The sequence below is a fragment of the Dryas octopetala genome, chromosome 4 (genome assembly GCF_963921425.1).
Source record: "Dryas octopetala chromosome 4, drDryOcto1.1, whole genome shotgun sequence".
In the NCBI taxonomy this organism is placed as follows: domain Eukaryota; kingdom Viridiplantae; phylum Streptophyta; class Magnoliopsida; order Rosales; family Rosaceae; genus Dryas; species Dryas octopetala.
The window spans coordinates 3705929-3718814 of NC_141369.1; positions in this window are offsets into that span (position 1 = coordinate 3705929).

Genomic DNA, 12886 nt, shown 5'->3' on the forward strand with positions numbered 1-12886 from the left:
TGTCATGCCTCAAGAAGGTCAGGATATACTAAGAGAAATCGATGAGGGGATATGCGGGAACCATTCTGGAGGAAGAGCCCTTGCTTACAAGACGATCAGACATGGTTACTTCTGGCCTATGCTGAACATGGATGCGGATCTTCTGTCTCGCACTTGTATCAAATGCCAGCACTTTTCCGCGGTTTCCCATCAGCCTCCTCAATTGCTGACCTCCATATCCAGTCCCTGGCCATTCGCGCAGTGGGGACTCTATCTGATCGGCTCTATGCCGGAGGCGAAAGGGCAAGTCACAATGGCCGTAGTAAGTCCCTGGCCATTCGAAACCGATGCTGCTGTTCCGGTCGAAATGGGGACTCCTTCATTCCGGACTGGCACATACAACCCTGAGACCAATGACACCGGACTTCGGCTCGGCCTGGACATGATCGAAGAAAGGCAAGCCGATGCCAATCTCTGCCGAGCCGCCTACCAACAGAGGGTAGCCAAATACTACAACCAAAGGGTCAAATCCAGAAGCTTCGGACTGGGCAGCCTCGTCATGCAGAAAAACCCTCTCGCCATCAAGGAGAGCTCATTCGATCCGAACTGGACCGGACTCTACAGAATCACTGGCATAGTCAAGCCTGGCACTTACAACTTAGCCACTCTGGCTGGAAAGCCTCTAAAGCATAGCTGGAATGCTGAACACTTGAAGATTTATTACCAGCAAAATGTGGTTAGGATCGGGGACTGTCCGACTTAACATTTGTTCCAATCAATGAAAAAATGAACACCTTTTTTAGTCATCTTCTTCTCATTTTTCGAAGCAAACACTGGGGACTCTACTCCTATACACCCCCAACAAAAAGGAAAGATCTAAGTGTTTCCTTCGAAAAAATAATAAACTCATGTGCCAAGCTGGCGCGCCATTTCCGGCCCGATGCTCGACATATTACAAACTCATCAGGTCTATAAACTCATGTGCCGACCTGGCGCGCCATTTCCGGCCCGATGCTCGGCATATTACAGACTCATCAGGTCTATAAACTCCTATGCCGAGCTGGCGCGCCATTTTTGGCCCAATGCTCGGCATAGTACAGACTTATCAGGTCTATAAAAACTCCTGTCCGAGCCGAATTGACTTCCTACAGTCCTAACATTCAACAGGATATTTCTAAAAGAAAAATATATCCTCAAACTCAAACTCTCATCGTGCATGTCGAGCCGATCTGAAAGTAAGTTGATCTGAAAACAAGTTGGGAATTATCCTCATATTTTTCTCAAAAAACAAAATTCCTAATATCTCAATGGATATATCAAGGCCATCTGTGATCATTAGGGGTTTGTAATTTCTCCTTATTATCATCATGCTTATCAGGCTGATCTGAAAACAAGTTGGGAATTATCCTCACATTTTGTTATGATCGCTCAGCCGAGCCGATCTCAAAATGCCTTATCACATTCACTTTATTTTTATCATGAAAGTTATTTTTCATTATTTTCTTATCTATCTATTACTTGTTTTGTCTTTAGTTCCATCTCCGAACCGAATTGACAGCAACTTGGAATAGAAGAAAATACTGAATAAATTAATTCAAAAACATAAATAAATTGTTTAAAGACATACCAAACCCGAGCCATACATCGGCTCGGGAATAAAAAACAAAAAAACAAACAACAAGTGCATAAATAAAGGTTCAGGCGGATCTCTCGGCTGGTCCCTCCAGGATCGGTTCGGTGGACTCCTCTGGCGTCTCCTCACCGAGCTGCACCACTTCGACCCCTCCGATCTGTATCTCGGCGTTGGGATCAGTTTCGGGGACTGGGGGAATCAGGATCGGCTCGGTCTCAGGCATCGGAGGATCCTCTCGGGTCGGTTCGGGAGGGGGAAGCTCTTCTTGCTGGCTTTCCTGGGTATCTTCCTTGCCATCCGATTCGGCGAGGAACGACACGTCCCAGTCCGGCCTCTTCGCCTGGATCACTCCAAGAAGCTCCTGGTACCCCTCGAACTGGGCATGAGCAAGTGCCTGGACGCTCGGAATCCTAGCTTAACACCAAGACTCAACAGCCCTCCGCTCGGCCGCCTCGACCTCGCGCTGGAGCTCGTCAGCGAACTGGCCCAGGTTGGCCACTTTCTGCTCCGATTCCAGGAGCTCTTTCCCGAGCCGAGCAACCTCAACCTTTCGCTCGGCCAGCTTAGTCCGCAGACCGGTGGACCGCTCGCGCTCAACCTTGACTAGGCGCTCGGCTTCAGCTAGTTTTTCCCTCAGCTCACCGTTCCGCTCCCGAAGCCTTCCCATCTTCTCCTCGGCGTCGACAGCGGCATGGGCCGCTTCGAACTGGCTCAGGGCGAGCTGCAAAAAACAACAAGAGAAAGGGATCATTATTCCGATCCGAGCGAGTAAACATAAAAAATCCGAAGTGAAAAATACTTACCACCATGGCCTGGCGGGATGCGTTTAGGGCTCTGTTGCTGAAGCTCGGTGCCTCCTGACTAGCCCAGAGCCTCTCCCTAAGTTCGCCCCGAAGCTTGTACTTATCCCAGCTAACTGCAAAAATGAAACAGAGGGAGTTAGCTTAAAAGAAAAAAAAAAAAATACACATATATCATCATAACAATAAAATACAAGTCACTTTCAGATCGGCTCTTCCAGACATCCAGTGCCCACCTGGAATCCTAAAAGCTCTAGGGACCCGAGCTAGGGGAGGGCTGTTCGGATCGGCAAACTCCCAATCCCCAGAAACAAAGAAGTATCTTCTCTTCCATGTCTTCTAGGATGAGGGATTCCCGGTGAACAGCGACCCGGAGTATGCCTGGAGGTTGTAGAAACCGAGCTCGGTCTTCTGCTTCGACCTCAGTGCATAGGAGCAGAACAGCAGATTCTTGTCTGGTACACACTTGTGCACTTTGTGCCACAAGATGTGCATGGACAAGATTATCCTATACACATTCGGGTTAAGCTGGTGTGGTGTCACACCGATCGTCGCCAGCCAATCCTGCAAGAAGGGATGCAGGGGGAGCCGAACCCCATTCTCAAACATCTCCGGGTACATTTTCACCCATCCTTTGTGGGGTCGGCTCGGTTTCTCCCCCTCGCTCGGCAGCCTGGTCAGTACAGACTCGGGGACTGCATACCTTACCCTCAGATCCCTGAGATGAAACTCGGTCATCTCGTTGGGGATCTGATCGGCCTTCCACGCCAACTCCTCGTAGTGTTCCAGGTCAATCGGGCTCCCCGTCACTTGCCGAGCCGAGGTCGATGCATCGTGACCCCTGTCCCTTTCATCCGAGCCCGAGGTGAGCCTTCTTGGAGCACTAGAGGTCGGCTCGGCATCCATGACTTCCTCATCATCTTCTTCACCCACTTCTTGTTCCCGATCGAAACTCAATATCTGGGGATTTTCCTCATTCCCTCGAGGTCGACCTTCCTCTCCTGGATTATGCTCTAACGCCGATCTAACAGTTAATCATGGCTCGACACGTGGCTGGTCAGATCCAACTTCGGAGTTTGACTTTTCAATGGTCAAACTTGGACCTCCACATCATCACACAGCTAAGCACCTTCCCTGTCAGCTCGGATCGGCTCATCATGTCGAATCTTAGCACCCGGTCCGATCTGATATGAGGATCTTCCAAAGGATTGAGTGTTCATCTTTCCTCGGTCATCCCAGTTCGGTTCGGCTCGGCACTGGGGCGAACATCTTTTCAAACTCTAGCCACAGCCGACTTCGGCTTGAAGAGATCACCGCACACCGGATCGGCTCGGCCTGGATATCCACGTCCAATCCGATCACACGTAAGTTTCATATTTACACGTGAAGATCTGCGTTCGGATCGGCTCGGCACCACGCCATCATTCCAAAGAAGAACACGTTGAGACGAACCGCCATACTCAAGTACATTTGACATGATCCTCTGACAGATAGGATATTCCAGCTCACAGCCATGAAAATTAGGGTATTCCACCTGACCTTCCATCCTTGCATTGAATGCAGCATTCAATGCAACATTGAATGCAAAGGAGGTGCTTTCCCCTCGCCATGGGGAAAGCACCTGTCCCGAAGCCCAGGTGGTCCGGCCTGACGACGCATCTGAGAACGGCGAGTCAACACCGATGAACCCAAATTGGTCCGAACTTGGTACTCGGGTTGGCTAGGTTCTGGGGAGAACGAAGGGTATGGGGAGAAAGAGGATGAAGAGACGAAAAATATGGGCCACAGACCACCCCCATATGCCTCCGGAGATATTGATGGCGAGGGAGAGAGACCGAGAAGGAAGAGAGAGACAGAGTGTCGGGAGAAAAGAAAGTGAGGACTGAGGAGAGAGCAAGTCATCCAAAAAGCAAGTTAAGGTGAATGACCAAAAAGGCACACCAAGTCCAACAATTTCAAGATGGCAAACAGATCAAAAAAAAAAAAAATCATGTGAGGGATATGGGTGGGCATTTAAACCGCAAACCGGACACACCGAATCAAACTGGGGGTTAAAAAACTGAAAAAACCGTGTTGACCAAAACTGGTCAAAGATTGGACCGAATTGGACCGGACCGGTCCTATACGGTTCCGGTTCCGGTGTTGCTTTCCTTGAAGCCGGGCCGGACCGGACCATATATGTATAAACATATATATATTTATATATATTTATACCATTTTATATTTTTATACACTTTTTTAGCACATTTTTATACACTTTTTTATACACTTTTTTACACACATTTATATATATTTTAGATAATAAAATTAATATTAACCTAGCTATATTTTAGACCCTAAAATATATTTTATATATCCCTATATGGCCTATATAGTATATTATATATATATAGTACTATATAGTATATAGTTTATAATAATATAGTATATCCTAGCTTATAATTTGTTTATATATATTATTGTTTACTATAAGACTATACCCTATACCCTAAATGGCCTATGATGTAACGACCCGACCCAAAGTTTGACTTTTAAAAATAATGGACTTTCGTCTTTGACTTTGGGCACGTTGGAAAGGTCTCGAGTCCACGAGTTCGTAGACGCGCGGCACGCGTCAATCGGAGCTACGGTTTGAAAGATACGGGCTTTTGAAGCGAGTGGCAAACTTGTAATTTTTATGAAAGGGGGTTTTAAAAACCCAAAAAGTCAGATTTTTTTTATTCACTCATTCTCTCTCTCCTCTCTCCCCGTGCCTGTCTCTCTCGCCCCACACCCTCGCCGCGCCTGTCACCGGCGCGTGACGGCGCGTCCGACGGCGGCTGGGCTCGGGTTTTGGCCTGCCGCCATCGCCTCCCTCCCCTCTCTCTCCCGGTGGTCTCCGTTTTTCCAGCCGATCACCCATGACGGAGAAACGACGTGAAACGGGGCCGAGCCACCCCGCCGGCGATCTGCGTTTTCCGACGAAGTTGCGGCGCCGGACCACCTGGGTTCTCTTCCCCAGGCCACGGCGAGTCTCCCAGTGGTTACCCCATGCTCCGATGACCTCAAACGGCGGCGGATCGAAGATGGTTGTCCGATCGTCTTCTCCGGCCAGTTTCGGCCATTTCCGGCGAGATTTGGCCGTCGATCCAGTTGACAAAATCGATCCTCTAGGTACGGGTAATCTTTCCCCTAAGGTGTCGATGTTCAATTTTGTGATTTTAGAAATTCGATTTTAGGGTTTATGTTATTTTCAAATATCTTGGAATTGGACTCAAATTCGTGTTGTTTTTGTGCAATTAAAGGTTCTATTATATGATTAGGATTGTTTGGAGTTGAATTTGGGCATTTTTAAGTTTGTGCCGCCGCTGCCACCGTCGGCTCCGCCACTTGTGGCGGCGGGTCAGGTGATTTTCCTTGTCAATCAGCCTCCCCAGGACATCTAGAGGCCAATTCTAGGGTTTGTTTGCGTATTGGTGAGTGTTTGTGTGTTGTTAGGGGCTAGGCAGCCACCGTGCGTGGTGGTTACCGCCTATTTCGGCTGTTGAACGACCAAATTGTGAACCCTGAATATTTAAATATTGGTTGTCTGGTCTTAACAGGTACATGGGCTCGGGAAATTCCATTCCCGATGCCGTTATGTTGCCGGATTTGGTATCCGAGCAATGGCACCGTGAAGGGTATTTCGGTCTTTTACGTAGTTAAATTGTGAGTGAAACTTATCTGCTTATATTGTTGAGTACCATGGTTTAATTGTCTGTTTTATGGATTTGCTGCTTTACGTTAGAGAAGAACTAGGTGTAGGATTTGAGTTAGGAGAATGAATTGATGAGGATTTGAGGCTAGGAAATTATTTAGGAATTATAGGGTTGCCCGAGAATAATTGCTGGATTAGGGAAGAAATACTTATTGTCGAGGATTAATGAAAATGATTAGGTAATTATCTTACAGAATAATCAAGTTACTTTTGATGAAACATTTGGTATGATTTGAGTAACAAACAAGTGAGAGGTCAGGAGTAAGAATCAATTTCGGAAGGGATTCTTGGATTTGGCATAGCTCGGAGTAAACTGAGAGTAAATGTTTAAAGAATAAATTGTCTGACAACAAGTGTTGATGATGATGCATATGTAGAGATGAATCTGAGGAGAAATACATGAGGCATTTATACATTGTGATACAAGGATGGCTATAAGATGGTTCTGAGAATGTTGTGATTGAGGTTGTGTGAGAAATCCTGCCTGCTCGTGTATAGATTCGCTCTGCACGAGAAGTGGCGAGCATCCTGCCTGCTCGTGTATTGATTCGCTCTGCACGAGAAGTGGCGAGCATCCTGCCTGCTCGTGCATTGATTCGCTCTGCACGAGAAGTGGCGAGCATCCTGCCTGCTTGTGCATTGATTCGCTCTGCACGAGAAGTGGCGAGCATTCCTGCCTGCTCGTGTATAGATTCGCTCTGCACGAGAAGTGGCAAGCATACCTGCCTGCCCGTGCATCGATCCGCTCTGCACGGGAAGTGGCGAGCGATTTACAGTTTGTGGAGTGAGGTTTTGGTTGTGGAGTATAAATTGTTCTTCTGAGGTCGATTTACAAATTTTGAGGGGATTGAAAAATGGATCTGAAGGAAGAGATTTTGAAGGTAGTTTGAAAGCTAGAGGATTTCAAAAGCGACGTGAGTGAAATTAGTTAGTTTAATTGTTGCTGGATTTCTTGTGTGCATTTGTTCGTTAGGACTTGGGCTGGTTAGAACTTGGTAAAGGTTAGGCTTGAAGCTTGAGAAGGGAAGCGAGGGTGATTATGTCGTGAGGTTATTAATTAGGATGTGAATGTTTGAGGTTGATGTTGAGGTTAATAGTTAAAGATTAGGCAATTGATTTGCTAAAATGTTTTATTATTATTAATGAGATTTGATGTGCATATGAGGAGTTTTTGATTATCTTGATGTTTGGATGATTGGTGGTGGAATGTTTTGTAAATTAAGTAATTATGGATATTTTGTGGATTATTTTTGAGTTTGGGGATTGAGAAAATCATTGAGGACAATTATTATTATGTCATTTCACACATACGAACTCTAGTGAGCTTATCGGGTTTGTTGTATAACCCGGTACACAATGGATGTGGTGTAGGATTTGTGTTTTGCAGGTTAAGCAGACTGAGGAAGCAGTGGAGGGGGAGACGAGGCGGTGGGACCCAGAAAGATTTATTTATTGGTTTTACTCAGTGGTCTGTTTAAAATGTTTTTGACAGAATTATATTTACTTATGTTGTTGTGCATGGCTCAAGGTAAGAGAAAATAGATTTAACAGTTTGATGTTCAGTATTTTCATGGGCCCGAGGTTCGGGGCGTTTCATATGACCCCTATACTCTAAACCCCAATTGAAACCCTAATTGAAACCCTCAAACCCCAATTAAATTAGTTAATTACAAATTACCAATTTAAACCCCAATTGAAACCCTCAAACCCCAATTAGATTAGTCAATTACAAATTACCAATTTAAACCCCAATTGAAACCCTCAAACCCCAATTAGATTAGTCAATTACAAATTACCAATTTAAACCCTAATTGAAACACTAATTATATATTTGATAGTACCCATATAGTATATAGTTTATAATATTATAGTATATCCTAACTTATAATTTTTGTATGCATATGTTTATAAGTTTATTATAAGACTATATCATATACCCTAAATACCCTATACTCTAAACCCCAATTAAAACACCAAAATTAAATGAAACCCCAATTGAAAATTTGAAACCCTCAAAAAGTCAAACCCTAATTACTAATTAGATTAGTCAATTACCAATTTACCCATTTGGCCATTTAGGCAATTAACCTACCCAATTACGGATTACCCCAACCCTAAAGCCCCAATTGATTTCTCACAATCTCACTCTCATCTCAGTCTCTGTCTCTCTGACTCTCTCACGCAGCCAAGTCTGGAGCCTAGACTCTCGTCACTCTCAGCTCTGTCTCTCACTCTCAGGTAACCATCTATCTCACTCTCATCTCTCATCTCGCATCTCTTATCTAGTCATCTATGTCTCTCATCTCTCACTCTCACTCGCGAATCGCAGTTAGCTGACTCAACCACTCAAGTCTCTGAATCTCTGATCTCATCGGCGTCGTCGCAGCGAATCAAAAGCCGTTCCGGTACATCTCGTCAGCGTCATCTCAGGTAACCATCTCTCTCACTCTTATCTCTCATCTCGCGTCTCTCTCTGTCATTCTATCATCTCTGTCTCTCATCTCTCACTCTCTCATCTTGTCATCTCTTTGCAATTTCGGGTTTGATTTCAGGTTTGGGTTTATATTAAGGTTATTATGTAATTTCTGTGCAATTTTGTGGTTCTTCCTTGCAATTTCGATTTTAAATTAGGGTTTATAGTTAATGTGGGGTTTGATTTCGGGTTATTCTGTAATTTTTGTGCAAATTTGTGGTTCTTCCTTGCAATTTTGATTTTAAATTAGGGTTTATAGTTAATTTGGGGTTTGATTTCGGGTTAGGGTTTACATTAGGGTTATTCTGTAATTTATGTGCAATTTTGTGGTTCTTCCTTACAATTTCAATTTTAAATTAGGGTTTATAGTTAATTTGGGGTTTGAAACTTTGAACTACATATGCAGGTTCTGGATTTTGTACTACATTTTGGGGATTCAATTGCTGAGCAGTGAGCAGCCTGAGCTACATTTTGGGTACTTGGGCAATGGGCAGTTTTGTGAGGTACATTACTACATTTAGTTTATTTTGGCAAATTAGCATAATGGTTATGAACTTGTGAATGAGGGCTACTGAAAATTGGGGTTTCTGTTTAAGACTTAGGAGGGATGGACCCCCTATCACAAGGTACCCTTAGTAGCTTCTCCTCTGCCTCTGCCTCTTCACCAACACTAACACCATCACCATCACAAACACCATCACCAACACTAACACCAACACCAACACCAACACCAACACCAACACCAACACTAGCACCAATAGCAGCTGCAGCACCTACCCAACCTCCACCTAGTGGTGCAAGGCCACCAGTACCACCATCAACTGGTTCAAGGAAACCAATCAAGGAAAGAGCCCCCATTTGGGAACACTTTGAGAGATATGAGGTTGTGGCTGATATTACCAAAGCAGATGGAACTAAAGCTCAAACTATAAAGAAGAAAGCTAGGTGCAAGTATTGCAAAGATGAATATGCTACTGACCCATCTTTGAATGGTACCTCCAGCTTGAATAAACACATAGAGCGTCTTTGTAAGGCCTACCCGGGGAGATTGAAAGACAAAACGCAAAAGACATTGTCTTTTGACCAAACATTGGGCAATTTAGTGGCTAGGGGGTCTAGTAAGGATGATTGTCTCAAGGTTTGTGTGGAAATGGTGATCATGGATGAGTTACCTTTTAGCTTTGTTGAAGGTAAAGGGTTTAGGAGATTTTGCAATGTTGCTTGCCCCATTTCCAAGTCCCATCCCGTAGGACCCTTGTTAGGCATTTCTTGGCCTTGTATGATGAAATGAAGGAAAATTTGAGGAATGATCTATCCTCACATAGGGTATGCCTCACAAACGACACTTGGACTAGTTGTTAAAACATTAACTATATGACCATCACTGCCCATTTTATAGATAGTGAATGGAAGCTGCACAAGAGGGTTTTGAACTTTAGAGTGATAGCTAATCACAAGGGGAATTCAATTGGGAAGCTTCTAGAACAATTAATGTTTGCGAGAATGGGGTGGGGAGAAGGTTCTTACCATCTCAGCAGATAATGCCTCTTCAAACACTGTGACAATTGAATATCTAAAGGGCAAGATGAAGCATTGGACAAATGCTAATGTGGTTTTGGGGGGGAAGTACATGCATGTGAGGTGTTGTGCTCACATTGTGAATTTGATAGTTGGGGAAGGATTGAAGAAACTAGAGAAGTCAATCCTAGCCATTAGGAATGCAGTGAAATATGTTAGATCCTCACCTCAAAGGTTGGCTGATTTCAAGACTTGTGTGGAGGTAGAGACAATTCCATGCAAGGGTCTTGTGGTGTTGGATGTCCCAACTAGGTGGAATTCCACCTATATGAAGTTAGAATCTGCTTTGAAGTTTCAAAAGGCTTTTGATAGGTTGGGAGACAATGAAGAGCACAATGCATACTTGAGTTAGTTTGGTGAAGATGAAGAAGGGGTTTCCAATGTTAGGAAAAGGGTAGGACCACCAAATGGGAATGATTGGGTCAATGCCACTGTTTTTGTGAACTTCTTGAAGGTCTTCTATGACATGACCTTGAAAATGAGTTTGACTACACAACCTGCTGTCCATGAAACCTTCCACGATTTAATTTCCATTGAATATGAAATTAAATGTTTAGGGTTTAGTGAAGAAGATATGTCTTTTGATAGTTTTGATGATTCGAAGGCACAAGTGGTGTTGAATGAAATGTCCATTAGCATGATGCAGAAGTTTCAGAAGTATTGGGGGGATCTTGACAAGATCAACCAATTTTTGATGGTTGCACTTGTCCTTGACCCTAGATACAAATTGGGAAACTTGGCATACATGCTCAAAACGTGTTGTTTGGAGGTAGAATATGCCACTAAGAAGAAAGAAGATATCAAAGCCTTACTCCCAAAGTCAAGGTTTTAGTAGTAGTGGGCTGACTAGTCCTACTTCCTCAAGTGCCACTACTAGTACTTTGACAACTTATAAGGCACTTAGAGGGGGAAGAAAAAGGCAAGAATTGCTTGGGGAATGGTTGGAGGAAGCTGAAGCAAGTCATGTAGTGATTTTGGAGCATGAGGTGGATAGGTACATCATGGATCCTATTGAAAAGGCAATCCTAACTCTGAATTTGACATTCTTCAATGGTGGAAGCACAATGGGGTTAAATACCCTACTTTGGCCCTAATTGCAAAGGATATCCTTGCAATTCCAGTTTCTCCAGTGGCTTCAGAGGGTTGTTTTAGCACGGGAGGGAGGGTAGTTAATCCATTTCGTGCTTCGTTGACTCCAAAGATGGTGGAGGCTCTTATTTGTTGTCAAAATTGGTTGAGATCCGATGATATCTCTTATGTACTATATGATCCATCCATTGAAGAAATGGAGCTTTATGAAGCACTTGAAGCTGGTATAAATTAGAAGGTCAAAAAAGTCTTTTCAGTGAATATAAACACTGTTCCTTAGCTACAGAAACACCTTTGTTCAGTTTTAGTATATAGGTATATTTTTAATATATAGGTAATTTTCCAAGAAGGTCCCCAACTGAATTATCCCATAATTTTCTCACTCTCTCCCTCTCTATAATAACATTTTTGAATTATCCCCTATGGTTAGGTCTATTTTCACTTCATCCCCTGTGGTTCAAGAGTTGACACTTAACCCCTTTGTAGTCGTGTTTTAAGTGCAAAACTCTAATGGTATTCACTTTTGATCTAAAATGACAAAACTATATTTTATTAAATAAAATATATTTTTTCTATGATACATGATACATGACTATGGTTATTTTTTTATGGTTATTAACTATGGTTAATGAATATAAATATATGATACATGACAAATTCATAATGTAGTGGTAATGTTACCTCCACATTAAGGTAAATGCACTCCTAAAGGAGAAGAGAAAGAGTTAAGCATTATAATTCTTTGTTGCCAATAGAAGCTATAAAGAAAAATAAAAAAAATAAAAAAAATAGAGAGGAGTCCAAATCTACTGCCACCAAAATGCATGTATTCCCTCTGTCTCCTAGCTAATTCAATGACATATGTCCTTACTCTTAACAGAGTGCTAACACTGTTAACCCTATTAAAACATAATAAAAAAATTAAGAGCAAATTACAATTTAGTACCTCAATTTTATATGTTGTTTCAATTTAATACCCCAACTTTGAAAATTTGCAAAAAAGTACCCCAACTTTCATTTTGTGTCAAAATAATACCTCTGTTAGTTTTTCTGTCAAATAAACCATTAACTACTGATGTGACAGAGGTATTTTTCGTCTTTTTTTCCACATTTAAAAAATAATAATATTTTTAAAAACTTTTGAATAAAAAAATTCTTAAAAAAACTAAAACATTTAAAAATTAAAAAAAAATTTGGGGGGGAGATGGGCAGGGGAGGGTCAGGGGGGTGAGGGGGGTGGGGAGGGGAGGGGCTGGGTTGGTGACAGGACCGTCCCCAAATTCCACTCCAGAATCCGGAGTGACCCTATGGAGTCCAACACCAACCAGGTGTCGAGCCCGCTAACCTCCACTGCAAACAAAAACAGTATTGGAAAATTTAACAGAGCATAACTACATAGATTTTTACAACATCAATAAACATAAAAACAAATGAGGCAATAACATTGCGCCAACAATGTTGACAAACGAAAGGTAGGGAAAACTGATGCCTCGACGTGGTGTGGTCCGATCTTTGCGATCTCTAATACCTAGGGGAAAACGTTACAAAAACAACACGTGAGAATAATCTTTGTGAGTGGACAAAAATAAACTTTAAAA